General features: G+C 42.4%; 1 protein-coding gene across 2 annotated transcripts in view; it reads right to left on the bottom strand.

Moving 5' to 3' along the window:
• HIVEP2 (HIVEP zinc finger 2) overlaps positions 1–8,029 on the bottom strand; it is a 105,501-nt gene extending 97,472 nt beyond the window's left edge. For both annotated transcript variants that reach the window (XM_082048930.1, XM_082048928.1), the window contains exon 1: positions 7,993–8,029. The gene's annotated coding sequence lies outside the window, so the exon portion shown is untranslated. The remainder of the gene's footprint in view (positions 1–7,992) is intronic.
• Positions 8,030–18,293: the final 10,264 nt, after the last annotated feature.

Genomic DNA, 18,293 nt, shown 5'->3' with positions numbered 1-18,293 from the left:
ATGTCACAAGATCTTGATGCTACAAATTTAGCAGCTACTATTTAAAGTTGGCTGGACCAGTATATGACATTTATTTGTATGTTTCTGCATTTTTTCTGGTCATGTCAATCTGAATTCTCCTCCCTCATCACTTAGATATCCTACCCCACTTCATGTATTATAATTTTCTTGCCCTCTTTGTTTTGTTTTTCTCTTTTGTTTGGTCTACATTACATCTATAAAACAACTTTTCCCTTATAGGCACCAGAGTATCATATCTTTCCTGTGTTGTGCTCTTCCCACCCCCCTGTTGTTTCTCTGTTCAACCTTCTGCCTTTGCTGTTTCCTCACTCTTCCTGTCCTTGATTTCTCCCCTCCTTCTCTTCCTTCTTTGATGTTCCTCTTGGTGCTTTCTCTTCATCCTTCCTGCCAAGCTGAATGAGGTGCTCCCCTGGGAAGGTGCTTGCAAACAGCAGCCAGCCTGTTCAGAGGGTTATGCTGGGTTGGGACATCTACAAAGCAATCCTTCACCTCCCTTACTAACTGTGGGCTGGAGTAATTCCTCCTCTTCATTCAGGGTTATATGCACAGACCCTTTGTCCAAAACTGGAAAAACAAAGGCGCCACATAATTTGGGAAGCATATGCTAGCATTAAATGAGCTACTTATTTTTTTGTTTGTTTTGGGGGTCTGTGCAGAAACTAGAAACCACAACAGCAAATTTGGGAGAGTGTGAAATGCAGCACTAGCAAGTGGCTCAGACTTCCCAGTGCTTCTTTCCCTCAGAAAGTGGCTGTTTAAAAATGACACCTTCTTACTTTGCAGTTCTGCTGCCTCGAGGTTGAAATCCACCTCTTTGTAGAATGCCAAGACACGGTCACTTAATCACTTCAGTTCTATTTATTCCCTTAGAAAAGATTTACCCATGTTGCGCCAGTCTCCTGAAGAGGGACAAATTTCCCCCAAGTAGAATCTCAAAGGCAGGCTTCCCATTTCAATGAAAGCAAGCCTTGTTTTTAAGAAAAAACATATTCCTGTTGCTAGTTGGAAAAGAAAAAAGAAAGGATACAGATAAGAGACTGATTTTATTCCTCCTAGCATAGCAAGAAGAGAGTGGTTGACCAACTTCCAACTGCAGAGCTGTATTCTCTCCCCAGCTACACAGAGAAACCTCACTAAAATCTATAAGCCAGATCCACTGATACGTTCTGGCTGCTTTTCCTGTTTTAGCAATGCAAAGCAGCTGTAAATCCAGTTTAACTTGCCAGTTTCTGTCAGCTTTACCATGCCAGATTAGCACTGCTGTTAGCCTTAGAAATACCAACATCTGGAGGTTTCCTCACTGCCTAGCCTGACTTTAAACCTTGGAAGTCTGCAATTTGTCTACCCGCTGGCCGTCAGCACAGCTGGCAGGACCAGCCTTTGGTATTTCTTCACCATGAGCAGAATACGTTTGCCACCGTCCCCCATTCTACATTCACGCAGCCAACCGAGCAGATCAAACGAAATTGACGTAACGATTGGTTATTCCCTGGCCGATTGCCCAATTGCTCCGGAGGGTGACTCCTGACCCTGCCTGGGAGCAGGTGCCTTCCTAGAGCGGGTCTGCAAATCCAAGTCCGCTGGCAAAACAAAATACACCGTTTCCTCGTACTTCAATATTTCTTTGGATGTCAGGAAACAGAGCTCAGTCTTGTTTCCTGCTCCTCAGTCAGGGGAGGTGAGGGAAACTGGAGGTGGTTGTGGAGAAAGGCAGAAAGAGAGCACATCAAAAAGATCAAGGAAAATAATAATAATAGTAAAAAAAAAAAAAATCTCTGCTTCACTCTGCTCTGTAAAGCAGTACATCGTGGAAAAAAATACTGCCCCCTCTCCCCCCCCCCGCCCCGAGTTTTTTCTCCAGGGATATACAACAGTCTCAGGAATTAATAGCATTTTCTTGCAACATTCAAGTGCTGCTGCACTTACAGTCTTAAAAAAAAAAAAAATCAAACAAAACACACCAACAAAACAGCCTCTTCATTTGCTTTTTGCCTGAGAAAAACACATTTACAGGAGAATCAGAGAGAAATAGGGAGTGCAGTTGTATACATGTCAGTTATGATTTTCTAAGAACAAAGGCTTTACTTTATATATCAGTCCACAAACAGGAAACATTCCGCATGTTTTATTTTTCCCCCTGCTCGCTCCCAAGACCTCACTCTGAATGCATTAATACATACACCTTAAGCACCATTGGGCTCTTCGTGTTGCCATGGAACTGAAACCTTCACAGTTTAGATGGCGATGTACGCCAGGAAGCATACTGTTCTTACACTTCCTGTAACAGAAGCAAAAGCACTGCATAGCATTAGCTCTCTTAGTATTTAAGGCATTCGGTGTCTTTCTCGTCTGCTCATCTTCACACAGATTTCGCTTTTTCTATCTCACCACATGCAAATGAAACACATTTGACATAGCTATTCTTGTCCTCATGAAGTCAATAGCTCACACACTGAGCATATTATAGAAGGTCCACAAGACCATGGACTTTCCCTTATTAAAAGAGGCTGTTTGCAGGCACGCAGCAGCTGAAACGAGAGCTGGAGAAAGTATACATATATGAAATATGCGTGGATGCAGCAAAGTATTACTTACATCAAGACAGCATTTAAGCAGATTTTATGAAACTTAGTTAACATAGTTATTGCTAATGCTTTTGATACTCTTTCTGAATATTCTTTTGCACTCATTTGTGTGCACAACCAATTAACAGTATGAAGTTCCTGCAGCAGGTACAAGATCTTTCCATATCTTTCTTTCATAATCTAGGCTGGTGGGCTTTCAATGGTGAGCATAGCTTTGGGTGCTTCAGTTAGAGAAAAAATTAGTCAGTACAACTCTGTGTCATCTAAATATTCAGCCTGTAGTGATTATCTTCAGCTGATCTCAGCTTTTTGCCAAAGCTTCTGAAAATGGCTGTGCATACACTGAAAATACATAGATTTTTACATTCAAAGCAAAAACAGGGTACACAAATACCCACATTCATTATAAAATTATTACCATAATAAATAAATAAATAAACAAACAACCGTTCGTGTACATAAACATTGGATCTGTACCTGCAGAAACAGCTGGAAGCCAGTCCATGGTCTCAAGCCAGCTTGAGGCTTTTTCGTCCAAAGTTAAATATTTGCATAGTATTAAGCTTAAAATCAAAGCATTTGCTGAAGGAAACTTGCTGACTTGTGTATATGGAAAATGCAAGAGGGAATTTAGTTTCCCGCACACAGGGGCAGATTCTTGGGATGCCTTCGCCATCCCATGAATTCCTGGACAGCAGAGAAACAGACAGACTACCGACCAGGGAATTCCCCTCTCACTTTCCAGAGGGTTTTGTGCACAGGCTGGACAGCAAGGCAATAACCCAGGCAGTCATTTTATGAAGGCAGTGTTTGTTGCTTAGGTGCCTGCCCCTCGACCACCTGGTAACACTCCTTCCTTTTAGCGTTGTCCCCGGCACAGAAAAGATCCATTCACCCGGCGTCTCTGTCCCAGCAGGTCTGCCCGGTCCCTGTGCCACAAGCCACCTCCTCCTGGCCAGCAGCCCCTGGCCACTGGCCAGCTCCGGCAGCTCACCGCCCTGGGACATGGGCTGGGGGCTGCTCCTAGCAGGGCTCTCCAAAGCAGGGTTTTGCCCTGGCATCCCATCTCCTTCCCTCCACCAAGGGAAGAGCCGTTCTGGCAGAACCTGCTCCCTTTCCTCCTTTTGCCAGCAGCGAGCATCTGATAGTCCCATGTCCCCACCACTGTGTCCATTACCTCAGGTTTAGGTAAAGCTCCCACCATCAGTTTTCTATTTACAGGAAAACGTATATTGTGCTGTGATGAAAGGCCAGTGCAGTGTCAGGAGCATTAAAAAGACTCCAGGGACTGATTAGAGTCAAAAGCCAAAGGATTTATGATGGTTAATAAAGTTAAATCTCCCAGAGTTCTGCTTATTCTTTCCAATTGCAGGTAACAAGATCTTATAGGTAAAGTTATTAAAATGCGGTGAGTTATTATTGTCCCCGTTGAAAGAAAACCCACGTTTTGCCATGAAGCACCTGGTTGGCAGAGATCCCAGCTCACCGTGGTGCCTACGCTGACCCCAAGGAGGAGAGGAAGAGAGGACACATCACCTTGGGTGAGCAGCAAGAACCTCAGTACCAGCAGATCCCTTAAGCGCGTGTGTAACCCAGATGGTCCCCAGTGGTTATGCAGCCTGACTACCCCTGTGACACCGGCCTCTGCTCGGCTTCCAGGATGGGGCTGGGACTTCCAGCTACCATCAAGCACCACTCTGCAGCATAGCAAGGGGCATGGGCAGGTGGGAAGGAGAGCATCCCCCTCTGCCAGCACTGCATGTCCACATGGCAGAAGGACAAAGCGAAGAAAGAAGCTCTTGCCTCTCTTTCCCAGTCTGGTGTCACATATGCCCCATCTGCTGAAGAATGCAATCTAACTGGACTCCATAATACTTCTCTGAAACTTATTTTAAAAGCGTTATAATTTAACACGCCCAAAAGCTGACATAATTTTACAAGAGGTCAGTGATTTTCAACATTGAGATAACAAAAACAGAGGCAAAGGAAAGTGGAGGGCCAAATTTTTTAAAAAACTGTTGGGAATTTTGTATCCATATCTAAATTACATGCACTTTATTGGATCTCAAGTTTTCATTTTTCTACCACTTAATAATCACAAATACATTATATATGCCCTTTCTATTTTGTCATTCATTCACTGTATTACATCAAATTTAATTTCCTGTGGAAGTGTGTAATCTTTTCAGCTGTGACTGTCTCAGAAGCTTTTCTGTAATAAGCAGAACCTCATCCTCCAGCAGGCTGATCTTTTATGAGCTGTGCTCCTGCAGGTTAGTTTCCTGAAATGTTTGCAATGCTATATGAGAACTGGCAAGAGAGGAAAACCAAAAGAATAACCAAAAGAAAAAACAAACATGAAAACCTTCACTTCCTTCTGACTCCTGCATTCACTGGTCAAAGGAAATTTCATTTTGATTTGCATAGATGGCAAATCGTGAAGGTTATTACTGCGTATCAGAAGAAGACTCACAAGATGTGAGACATGGCATCCCTTGCTCTGCAGCTCATTAAAAGCACAGCAGCAAGACAGTTGCTTGCTCTTTGTGCCCAGGGAACAGAGAGACCTGCAAGAGGTCACCACTCAGACAACCGCCTCTCCCCACCACCCGCCCTTGGCTCTCTGCGAGGTCCCCTTCAGCGGCAAAAAGCTGCATTCCACCAAAACAGTGAAAATGTCAACCAAGACGCATTCATACTTTTAATGACGAAATACCTGTGACAGCAGGAAAGCAGACCACCTGGCCTGCTGGGTCCTCTCCAGATCTCTGCCCCTGCAGAACGCAGAACTCATCTTTTTCAAACCAGCTTTCCATGACCAATGCTCCTACGCACCCCAAAACCACTTGTTTACAAAAATATGTATCAATAAACAACTCTGACCATTTAAACATCAATCAACTCACAAGAAACAAGAGCAACAGATATTACTACTCTTACATCCATCCTGAAAAAGTGCTTAGATATGGATGATAGTGGAGATACCTGACCAAATGCATAGAAAGCTTCTGCAAAGGGTCGGGTTAATGCTATTTGGCCAACAGGGATTACTGCGGGTGGCTACACAGGTGTGGTGGAAGCCCTGCCAGTGCAACCGGGACCAACACACTTCAGTGGGAGATGTTACCTCCAGGAGCTTCTCTTCAAACTGACCCAGAGTCAAACCAGATTTGGAAACCCCTTCACCATTCAGCACACAAGCCACCCAAGTCGTAAACTGCTCTCCCAAAACACTCTAAATTGATCAGTGAAGCATGATCTTTCTCTCCCCACTCCTTCTAATACTTATGTCTTGATTTCCCCCTCTTACATCACTGATGTAGCAGCAAATCATCTTTCTGACAAAGATTTTCTTCCAAATTATATATAAAAATTCACCGCATTAAACTTAGATATATACTTTTGGAGCAAACAATCATCTCATCACTTTATAACTTTTGAAGCTAGACAAGCATTTTCAATATTTAGTCCTCTTTTACAGTATTTTGGCAATCAATTTCCTTGTAATTTTGTTTTATGCTTGTATCTTTATGTGGCAGATGCACACCCCCATCTCTCCTCCCCCCCTTCTTCCTTCAATATGGAAGGTGCAGACACATCTCCGCCCTTTCCTACAATGGGGGTAACAGATTCTTTTGTTTGACCCCAGAACCCGTTGATCAGGGTCGTTAAGAGAGAGAAGGAGTGGGGGGCACAGAGGCGCCAAGGAGCCGCTGGGCGCCCACAGCCAGAGTGGGGGTGCTTAGAAGCTTCAGGGCACCCCACAGCCAGAGTGGGGGTGCAGAGAAGCTTCTGGAATGCCCACAGTCAGATCTGACAAGGCTTTAAAAACGGGACCCCTCCCGCCGAGGTTTTGCCACCCGTTGTGTGGACCTCTCGGAGCGCGGGTCAAGTGCTGCTGCCGAGAGCCCTCCCAGACTGGGATGCTGTTTTGCCTCATCTCCATGTGTAGGTGAATGAAATAATTCCTCACCACTTGGGCGGGTGCTTATTCTGTGCTCAAATATAAGCACGTGTCTTTTCTTTAATAATTCCTTGCCAGATTCAGGCAAGTGTATACTTTTCCCGGAGTCAGGGATGGCTCTGGCGTTGGTTTTGGTGAGCCACGTGTACGCACACTGTGGATCTCCATTGTTATTATTTGTTACACCTCAATAATTAACTCTACTGATACTCGAACCTGTATTTATGTCACTATTGGAGAGCTAAAACCCCGTTTTGCACCGGTTAATCTGCTGCACCTTCTTTACTGAATAAAAGTTTGTTTTGGACCCTGTTGTCTGTCTAAACTAACTTTGGGGTGCGTCCGTGACAATTTAATACTTTTTTTTTTAAAAAAAGTGAATAATCAGTAAAAAAAATTCCAGGCAGGGAACATTATTTAAATAAAAGTCTCAGGTGTTGTGTCCAGTGCACTTCAACTCCCATCAGCATGAAGAAAAGTTATTCCACCACCTTCAGCTGGTGTTGCATCAGGGACATAAATCAAATTAAGATGCTCCATGCTAACAGTTACGTGGTGTGCTACAAATTCCTTCAGAACATAAAACAACGATGTAACCACACTCATAAAACCAGTTTGGTCATGGTTTTACAGGACCTGAGTGCGTGTTAAGAATTTCAAGCCAGAACAGTAGAAAATAAAAACAGGCCAGCTATCAGGGCCCTTACATTTTTGGCCTGGTAGGCCATAAATTAAATAGCCTCCCTTCACTAGATGTGGGTCTCAGTCCCTGATGCCTCATACAGGGTGAGGAAAAAAGGCTCAATACATGGATTTCATTCCTACTGAAATCTTAGCCAAAAATCGTGGGTGATGTAAAGCTACACATCAAGGAAATAACTGCCATCATCTGGCTGAGCTGGGTAAAATGGAGTTAATTTACACTTCTTCAGGGATTCGCTGGTGTGTGAAATTAATCTAATTTAGATTGACCAGAAATTGAAAATGGAATGAAGAAGAAAAGCAATTAAAGACCTTTCCTAAATGCAAAAATAGTACTGCTTTAAGTGCAGTGATACAGTTAAAGTACAGAACCCTTCATACTACTGCTATCACCCCCTCCTGCTTGAGGGAGAGAATAATAGTCTAGATCTACGCAATACCACTGTACCAGTATAACTTCATCCAAAGGAAACATTGGTAGAATGTTTCTACCCATATGTGTAAATAGATACATTATCAAGATCGTACGCACAGCTGAAGCAGTTCCCTGTTCTGTATACAGACCAGGCCTAGCAGATAAACATCTGCTGGAACAGCTCTGTGTAATTTATTGTACATGTGGCTTAACATTTATTTCAATGACTTTTAGCACCTTCGTGGTATTGTTTCTGCGTTGTTCCAACAAGCAATGGTTAATGTAACATGCAGACGTTCACATACCTTATACTTATGAGTAACTGGTTCCCAGAGATGTGGCAGTGATAACATTGTCATCATACGAATCAAAGTAGCGGGCTGTAGATCACATATCAGAAGAGGGTCCCACCTGAGAACATAACAAATCCAGATAGTAAGTTCATCACATTCAGAGGTTCACACCAAGCTCTGCTAATGCATTTTTGTGTTTTCACATATTCCTCCTCTACGTTATCAGGGACTGTGTTCTTCTTAGGCCTAGAGAAAACATTTTGCTGCTCACAATGGCAAGCAAATGTTTCCTGCTGTAGCCAAACTGTTTTGGTCCATTGCTCCAGACCAGATTTCAGGCATGCTATCAAAGCAATGAAAACTAGTTTGCATTGTTAATGCAGAAGCTGACACTGTCGGCCAGTCAGATACAGAATTCCAGATTTCCCATTGATCGAGCCCTTGACAAGCCCTTAATTCCTTTCACCAGTGCATTTTTAGTTTGGTTCTTTTTCTGTTTTGTTTGTTTGTTTGTTTGTTGGGGGGGGCAGTTGTTTTGTTGTTGTTATTTCGTTTTTTTTAACACTGAAAATTGCTGGTTTAGAAGAAGATACAGCATTGGAGGTCCCTTGTGAACTACCCTCTTGAGAGCAAGAGGTCTTAAGAAAGCATTGCTTTCCTCCTGGTGACTACAATCACCTTATTTATAATCATTCAGTCATTTCAAATAACTTGATAGGTGGGGCTGTTGTTAAATATTTTGATACATATTGTAGGTAAGCAACACAGATATGGAAAATGAACTCATACTAGCAGCGCTGTCTAAAACAACAAGACACACAGTGGCAAAACAAACTTTGCAACTTAAAAGCTAAAACTAAACCCCCTAAAACTAGTGGTAAAATCACAACTGATTCAAACAAATGTAGACTTAGGCAACCTAAAAGTCTACAGTATTAAATAATGAAAGCTCACATGGTCTGTGTATTCCTCTAAATAAGTGTTTGAAACAAGAATTAAGAAACTTTTGCTTGTTAATTGTATTGACTCATCCTGTAATGCATAAGTATGTGAATAAAAGCTATAAAACACAGTTATTGACACAGAAGGTATGTTACTTGGGTTCTCTTTATTTTTAAAACGTGAATAAAATTAATTGCGGGATATCCAGAAACATACCCAGATACACACACATACCAACACACCCACAGCAATGAGAAGTAACATCAGAGGTAAAGCTGGGGTTGTATCTTTTAAAATCAAGCCTCCCTAAACAGAAGCTGATTTTCCTCCTGCTCTACAAGGTGCATCTCATCCGAGGGTAAGAGGTTTTCAGGAGGGACAGCCAGTAAACAATAAAGGATTTTATAGACATTTTCAGATTTTAGCCACAGTTTACATTTTTTAAATTACTCTAATGTTTCTTTGACTCTTCATACCTCCAAAGCAGCTTTGGCTTTCACCTTTATTAAGCTTCACTGGCCAATCACGTCACACAGTCCACTAGCACCATGTATGTCCTTATTTGCTGCCACTTCAGTAAGTTGGTGTCTACTATACACTGCATTTGCTCTTCAATAACAAGCGTAAAACCATGTAAAGATTAAGTTAAGAGGAACAAACTCCACAGTCCAAAACAAAAACAAATTGGAAAAGGGTGCACTTCCCATAGGTATGATGCTAATATGTAATATCTAACACTTGCCTGCTCTGAAACAGTATGAATACAAGTTGGCAAACAGAATCAGCACAGAATAGTGGGCATATATATTTCAGTGTACGCATACTTAGATGTCAGACACTGTGATGAGTTGCTGGGCTACCGCATGGGATGCAGCAGTGGTGACAGCTGACAGCGCCCAGAGGCAGCCCCAGCTGGCAGAAGGCACGGTGCTCTCCCACGCCCCATCACCGGGATTTCGGCAGCGCTCCCCTCCATGGAGCACAGCCCTGTCCCTTCCAACGGGCAGACACTCCCAGCCCTGTGCCAGGGGGACACGCGCTCCTCCAGCCCTCGTGCAGAGGGGCTCACCAGTCCCTTGTTTTCAGAAATGGCAAAAGATGACCACGTATCTGCATTATTCCCAGATATAGAAAGGTACAAGAGAATAAGAAAACATTATCTGGATTTGGTGGACAGTTCTAACTTACAAAGTACACTTGGAATTTTCTAAGCAACATACCTCCCTAACTCTTCATATCCAGGCTTGATGTTACAGAGCAGTTTCCCTAAAACAGACATCTTTCTGAGTGTGAGATATATCCATTCTATTGAACTACTTAAATTTTGCTTCCTAATAGCTCTGTTTTCCTACAAAAGCCATTCTTTCTCCCCTCCTCAAAGGCTTAAAAAGAATCTTGCCTCTCGAAGAAATCACTTGTAGCATCCTTGCCATAAAAGGATGCTGCTAAAAATGGCCAGCTGTCTTCAACAGGAAAATACAGTAAGACATGCAACTCATTCTTTTTCTGCTTGCAGATTTATTTGGAGTCATTTAACCAACCTGTTCGTAATGACTGCATCTAATCATCTACCTTTCATCACTTCATTTACCTTTTAAAAAACTAACAGAACTTTTCAGGTGAATAATTTATTTAAACATTTTCTTTTTTTTTGTTGCTGTCTGTTGACTGTGCTCTTGGAAAATGACTATTCTAAAACAGAAGTCCTAAATCACCACATAAAACAAAAAGAATCACCACAAAGTAGCTACACCTTGGACAGAAATCTACCATAACACATGGAACAAAGTGAAATGTAGTTTTGTCTCTGGTGAATCAGTTCAAACCTAATTCAGGGTGGTAGCTGTCATCAGCTACCGTTGGCTTCCTGCTGTTCAGTGCCCTGTAGGAAATGGATTTGTAATTCTGCATATGATTCTCTTGTGCTCAGATTCATTCACTGAGTCTTCATCCTCTTCTTTGGCCAGGTCAAAGGCACAGTCCAGTTTTTCAGGGCTTCAAGTCACGCCCCATTATCAGCACTTATTGCTTCTCTGCTCCCACTTGGGATGGAGGGATCTTGGAGACCATGAAGCAGAAAGCCAAAACTGCTCAAAACAAACCACTTCTGTCAGAGCAGGATGGACCCAGGAGCAGCTGCTAAGGGTTGACTGAACTACTCATAAATCTCACCATTTTCAAGATCCTTCACAGAGATTTTTCTGGCAGAGACTTCCTAGTGCCTTTCCTTCAGCGAGAAGGAAACACCAAAGTCCTGAAAATACACTTAGAAATTGCAAATCCTGGAAGACGCTCTTTAAAGCAAAGGCAAAGTCTTCCTAGGTGAAGCAGAAGCATGGAAGCCTTTGAGAAATCCAAAAATGGAAATTGCTTGGGAGGTATTTAAGTATGTGGTTCTGGCAATTATGGAAATAGCTAATGTTGACAGGAATACACTGGGGACCCAGCACTTAACATCTTGGTGGGAGAAATACTGGGAACTAAACATATAAATCAATATAGTCTCTACAGAAAGAAAGAACTGTAAGAAAATACACACGGTTTTTGTCCAAACTGTTTACTATCTATGGCTAGACAGGGGTAATCTCCAGTTCCATCAGTTAAGACCTTCGTTTTCACAAGCAATGTTTCCAGGAAATGCTAACATTAGGCACAGTTAGAAAAATTAATGGAAGCCAAAACGTAATTTTTGCTGCCAACTTACTTGCACGTAAGTGTGCTGTCGCTTCTCAGAACTGAGTCTGTCAGTATTAAGACAATCCTAAAATTCTATTTAGACATCCTAAACTACAGGCAAGTTGCTCTCTCACACCAAAGAACTCCTTTCTTACAATGAAGTACAGCACTGAAGAAGTAAATATTCGTACTAGTGCATACAACATATTCACACCAACAGAGCTGAGAGACCTTACAAACACTGGTATTTAGAAAGTGCCTCTAAAGCCACTGCTGTTCTCTGTGACTTAGCAGGGTTTTGGCAATTCTTTCTCCACCTTCAATAAACACTATTTGCTCATTTGAAAAATGAACAAGGACTTACAAAATGGACGACGTAACTAAAACAAATGCTTCAATTGATTAGATACAGCAAATGAATTGTTTACTAAAACCAAGTCTAAGTATTAAGCCTCAAAAACTCCCCAGTTCTGTGCTTTTAATGTCCAAACACAAACAAGCCACACCAACAAGTGAGAGAGGAAGCAGGAAAATATGAGAGAAAGAAAATGCAGCTGCAAACAGAGGTAGAGGTTCCAGGGTGATGCACACCCATCTGCTGTCCGATGGCATCAGGGTATTTCTAAACAGCAGATCAGAGGCGCTCCCTGGCACAAAGCTGCACAAAAGGAGTGAGGGATGTGCCAGAGCTGTTAAAAAAATAATGCATAATAATCCCCAGATAAACCATAGTTTATCTTTCTTTGATAATCTGCACAGAAGGCATTTAAAATCAAAAAAATACTCACTGGATTGTCTCTTGCATGATACAGTCCACCAGCACTACTTAATTAATCAAGTGTATTGTCCTTTTCCACACTATGACTTGCTTTGACCTTTCTCTTTTTTTGACTATTTTTTTTTAAATTCTGCCCCTCATTTTCATCAATGTTAGTGATCACAAAATATATTGAGAGTGACAGACAGTAAACATTACTGGGGGCTGTTGCACTTGGACTGCAATGTGGATGAACATCCGGAGGCTCAGAGCTAGAAGGTCACTCCAATACTGATCCTACCAAAGAGGGTTGTTTGTTTGAAAAACAACCTCTGAAATCAAAATCTAACACCAAGAGTATTTCACTGTAATTTCTATTTCTATTCCAGCAGCAATAATGAAACTTCCATTTCAAAAACAAGCAATTAAACAGCGTATGTTGCCAAATGTGACAGTAGATGCTGGGGCTACGAAAGCATTGGAAAAAACACCCTGTTCCTTAACATCACAAGTACAGGTGAGAGACACACAGAAAAAGACAGGTGGAGAATCAGTCTAAAAAAGCACAGAGATTTTATCACTAATCAGAGACAGAAAAACCCATCTGAGAGTCACAACTGTCTCGGCAGGGTCTGAAAGACAGAATTAAATTGGCTTAGTACTATATTCAAAAATGAATTTAATTAGCTGACATGAAGCAGGATAAGTTTGCGGTACCATGTTGCTCTGACAAGCTGTCTCCAGAAGGGTAAGTGGAAGGTAAAAATCTTATTTTTCAGGATGAGATTACAGCCATGAACTGAGACAGAAGGTCTCATCTGCTGAGGGCAGCTTAAAGTTGGTGCTGGACATTTCATCTTGCACTATAAGAGGACAGTATGTGATAGATGAGCCAGAAGTGCAAGTTTCAGATTCTGCACATTTATTCATATGGCTGTACAGCTTCATCTCTTTCTGGTGTTGCCACATTTGTGAAGAAGAGAACCTCAGTATAACCTCTGCCAGGAGTTTTTTCTCCAGCTTTTCTCAGTCAGAGCTGTGCCCTGGAAAGATTGGGACACCCTAGATAAAATTTATTTATTTGTGTTTGTATGAGAGCACGTTGGTCCTTAGTTGGAAAAACAATGTCTGTGCGGGAGGCAGTTTCTGTGCTAACCTGGCGGGCTGCCGGATCTGCTGTCTGCTGGGCACCTCTTGTCTGCTTTACGGGGTCACCCACTGCACCCCTGCTCTGCTCCCAGCACCTACCAAGACTTCTGCTGCCTTCTTTACATGGCGTACACCCTACATGTCACAGTGCAGCCTGCAAGCAGAGTGGCAGTGGTTGACAGAGAATAAAGGAGACAGAAACTACGGCCGTAATTTGGAGGCAGATAGTCACAACTGAAGAATCAATGGTAAAATGCATAGCAAATCCAAATTGTTTCCTCGAGGAAAACTTGGAGGAAATGGAATAACACATTTCAAAGCAAGAGTCCCATGCATCTGAGACTTAACAAGCCTTGCCTTCTCATGCCTCCTTCTACTTAACGATAGTTCTATTTCAGGGGAAAGGCATCTCACTGTCAGTGCTCAGAATTCTGATTATTTGCAAAGCAGGCGCATGCATCCCAGGCTGTGACCAGGGAAGCTATTGCTCACTTACATTAATGTCTCAGCTCTGCCAAACCAGAACCAAGCCAGATTAACCAGGCAAGACAGAGAGGCTTTGGCCATCCCATTAGCAAGTCATTAGCAAGGTACTCCTCCATCATGTAACACAACTGTACAGCAATATAAGCTCTTGATTTAGGCTGGCAGTGCCCTTCTCCCTCCCCCAACTCCTCTCACCAGGACCATATTTAGGCTGTGTGACCTTGTGTAGCAGTTCACAGATTTTAAGAGCAAGCACAACACACGGCATGCCCTTCTCTGGCACCGCATTAATCACTCTACTTTAATGACTTCTTCTGATAAACCACCCTGCGTATACAACCATTCTCCCCAGCAGCTGCATGTAGAGCAATAAATTAAACATGCCCTCTCCCATACCCTGCCACTGTGTGATCCACTAGTGGAGAGACACAAAGCCACTGGGAACATCAGCTGGCACTAAGGGGTGAAAATCAGCAGGGAACAAGAGACCCCGTTTTTACTAGCCATTTGAAGGGTGACCTTGAATCTCTCAGTCTATGTATTCTCATACATCAAATAATCATATTTCTTTTCAGTTATACTGAGAACCACTGATACAAGATAATACTTATTACTGGCATGTATCTACACCACCTATTAATATACTTAACTACAGATAAGAACCACTTTCAACTAAACAAATGTAGCTACAAACAGAGAACATATGATTTTGTAGTATCAATTCTTAATTATTTCACTCTCTTCCAGGAAACTCAAGTCCACAGCTGAGCACGAATAAAGACACAAGATCTTTAAGATAAGAAAAGCAAAACAATGGCCCAACATGACCTAACGAAAGCACAGGATACTAACCCCCCAGGGTAGAAATCTCCGTATTCCAAAACTTCCTTTCAAGTGCTCTGAATACGTCACTAGACAAAGAAACAAGAAATTCACTTTTGCGAGGCAGTAACATTTTTTAAAATAGCAGCATCTGACATTATTCCATAAATCTTCCACAGAATCAATGTGCTTTATGTCAGATGGGACCTTTAAACTTCAGAATAAAACAAATTTAGGTCTGAATCACAACACAGAGATACATGTAATGAACTTTAAATATGTCAAAAGCTTCACTGGAAAAAAGGTTTGGCGAAGGTTTAACATGGAGCTAAAGGCTCACACAGCATCACAAGACTGACCTCTGTGCTCCTAAGTGATGGATGGTGCTGGGAGTGCTACCAGCTCATGGAGCTTGAGAAACAGACCAAGCTCTTGGCTGCCACGGATTTCGTATCTGACCATGGAGGGCATCTCACAATCTGTCTCTGTGTTTGAACCCTGTGATCACATTTCTTTCCTCTCTTTATCTATCAGATACTTGCATTGTAAATTCAGTGTGTCTGAAGACATCAAGACAAGGAAGCCTACATCATCACAGAAGCCTTTAGATGTTACCACAGGGAAAATAATACTCATCATTGTAAAAAAATCACATCACACAATTCCAACATTTTACCATTTCTACACAGCTTCCTATCCAGAAAGTATTCTCAAAGGAGTAAATTCTGCCTTACTCCCAAGATCTCGTTTGTAGCCTTGTTTCCTACATTTAAAAAAACCCCAAAAACCTGCAATCACACACTGTTAATGTCATGCCTTTGTCTGTCTGTCTAATAATTTCTCTAAAGACATTTAACAAGGAGGTAGCAATCTCAGAATTACTCAGTTGCCAGAAGCTCCTTCCAATTCCAATTTGTCCTGAAAGAGACAAGAGAGAGACAACCAGTGTCCACATTAAGGGAAAAATATTCCATGTTGACTCATAAGATAGCGCAGAATCCGCAGATAAAATAGATGTGCAAAGATGCAAAACTGTGCTCAGAGCTGAAGTTCACAACTACAAGTGCACCCATATGGCTAAATAAAAGTGGGAAAGGAGGCAAGTTTGAGCACTGCAGCATGCTGCTCGATAGCTTGTTTTCTGCGTGTTTTTGGACCACTCGAGCCTCCTCCTCACGAAAAAAGCCCGCTGGCAGGAGGGCTGCCTTCACAGTACAGATGGGGACCCAGCCAGTGACACCTGGCCATGCACGGGCCAGCCCCTTGCCTCCCTTTACACAGCAGCCCAAACACAGCCAGGAACTGCATCCAAAGGGCAGGCGCTTACAGAGAGCTGCAGTTCATGATTTCTGCTGCACACCAAAAAACTGGAGGCATTTTCTATTGCATCTGGTGGATGCAGTACTGATGGAGCAGAAAACCAGGGCAGTGGGAAGGCTGGCAAATACACGCAAGTGCCATTGCCTCACAGTGACACCTCACTGACCTTCTGTCTCACCACTCTTCTACCTTTGACTTGAATTTGGATGTCAGAGCTGTAAGTCAAGATATATAAAAGCACTGACCAGGCAGTATCTCTGCTACAGCTGTTTCTGGAGTTCAGCCTTGCTGCCTGGTGTGCAGCTGCTTCATACCCACCACCCAGCCCATCCCTGGACCCCTGCCTGCCTCTATGTCCCTCCACACCAGGCAGCCCCAAAGAGTCTCTTTGGAGTCTCGTCTTACTGCCACAAAAATCTACTCCTGCAGACATCAGTTTGCTTCCTAGACATCCTATACTGAGTACTCATTGTCTATTTAAAAACAGTAACCCATGCATACTTCCAAACTTTACAACCTTTACATTCAGAGGACATATCAATAAACAGTACATACAATTTATTTTATGGAAATATATATCACCCAGAGAGAGTTGTGAAAATGCTCACCATTTTACAGTTCTCTACCCACAAGCATTCAAGACTGAAATTTGGTAACAGAAAAGTCTGTGACACCTCTAGGCTTCCTTGAAAGTATCACGTAAATACTGGACAACATACTACTGTACCAGAACTCCATAGCTATATTAATGATATTTTCCTTCTAGTGGTCTGTCTTAAATCCTTTTCATCTGCTGTTTCCACCACTGCTTTAACCCGAGACCTTCCTCCCACATTCAAGCAGCATCACAAGAGGGGTCTTAACAACTGCTTGTCTAAAACTGAATTACTTTAATGTCCTGATAAGCAGAGGAAAACAGTGTTGCCCTTTGATCCCAGCATTTAAGTTCAGGAGCTAGTTATTCTCTCACTGAATTCTGAAATCTGTCAGTCGCTCTGTGCAGATTATCCCTAGACTGAATCTTGTCCTCAAAATCTTTCCATGAGAGGAAAAATCTTCCACACCAGGAATCCTCTGAGTGATTCACCTCCATTACCAGAAAGTGACCTCTGTAAGACAAGGCATCTGTGAATGGATATCAGTGGAGATCCTCTTGGGCTACACACTAACCTCTTAAGGAATGGCTCCTGCCGAACGCTCCCCCATCAGGGACCTTCTGTTTTCAAGACAATGGTTTCAAGAGAGGTAACCTACAATTGAATCCTTGGAAATACGAGATCACTGAAGAGAGACTGGGACAAGAGTCTAGGGTTTATTTATTGGAAAGAGAAGCTGCAGTAAGATGAGCTGTTTAGCAGATAATTAGTGACACGTGGTGAAGGCTTTTGTGTTCTTCATACTGGGGAACAACTGAACAAGTCTAGTCACCTCCCAATGCCGACACTGCTCCAATATCGAGCATGAATCCTTAGAGGGGATTGACAAGGGAGAGAGACAGGTGTCAGCACTGAACTTCTCATGAACAGAGGTGTATGGCCGAGCCACCCTACCATGATGAGGAAGACAGTTTGAGTTTCTCGTCTATATCTCACTGTGAAAAGGCTACAAAGCTCCCATCACCTGCGTGTCTCCCATGGAGTGCAGTACTGGAAAAATCCTGATGCCCTCAATGAGAAGCTACTGCTTGGAAAACAGTGGGAGAGAAGCCATGAAGCTGTAACAGATTAAATACACATACACACACATGCACACACACACGTGCACACACCCGAGTACTCATTACACTTGCAAAGAAAACCTTGCAAACCTGAAACGATACCATATTGTCTCTCTAGTTCTGTCACAATTGGCTGTTTTACCAAAATGTAATAACAAAACTAAAATAAACAAGACAGACAAACTTCAGTGCTGCCCTGTGGAAAAGCAGTGTATCGGACAAGAAATATGTCTGTGCTACTGCCACTGCAACACAGAAAAGTGGGATAAGCAGCATGTGAATTATAATCAGCAGCACTGGAATTATCGTCTTATTTTGCTGTAGAAATTTAATTACTATTTGTGCAATGAAAAATACGAAGAAACAACTCTTAAAGTAATTTATGGCTTATTTCCACACTTGATAAGAAAAAACTATTATATTGATTGATTTATTTTATAATAT

Source organism: Streptopelia decaocto (genome assembly GCF_964273445.1).
Source record: "Streptopelia decaocto genome assembly, chromosome: 3".
NCBI classification, from domain to species: domain Eukaryota; kingdom Metazoa; phylum Chordata; class Aves; order Columbiformes; family Columbidae; genus Streptopelia; species Streptopelia decaocto.
Note: the sequence above shows the minus strand (reverse complement) of the source record. Positions and strands in the feature narration are given on the sequence as shown.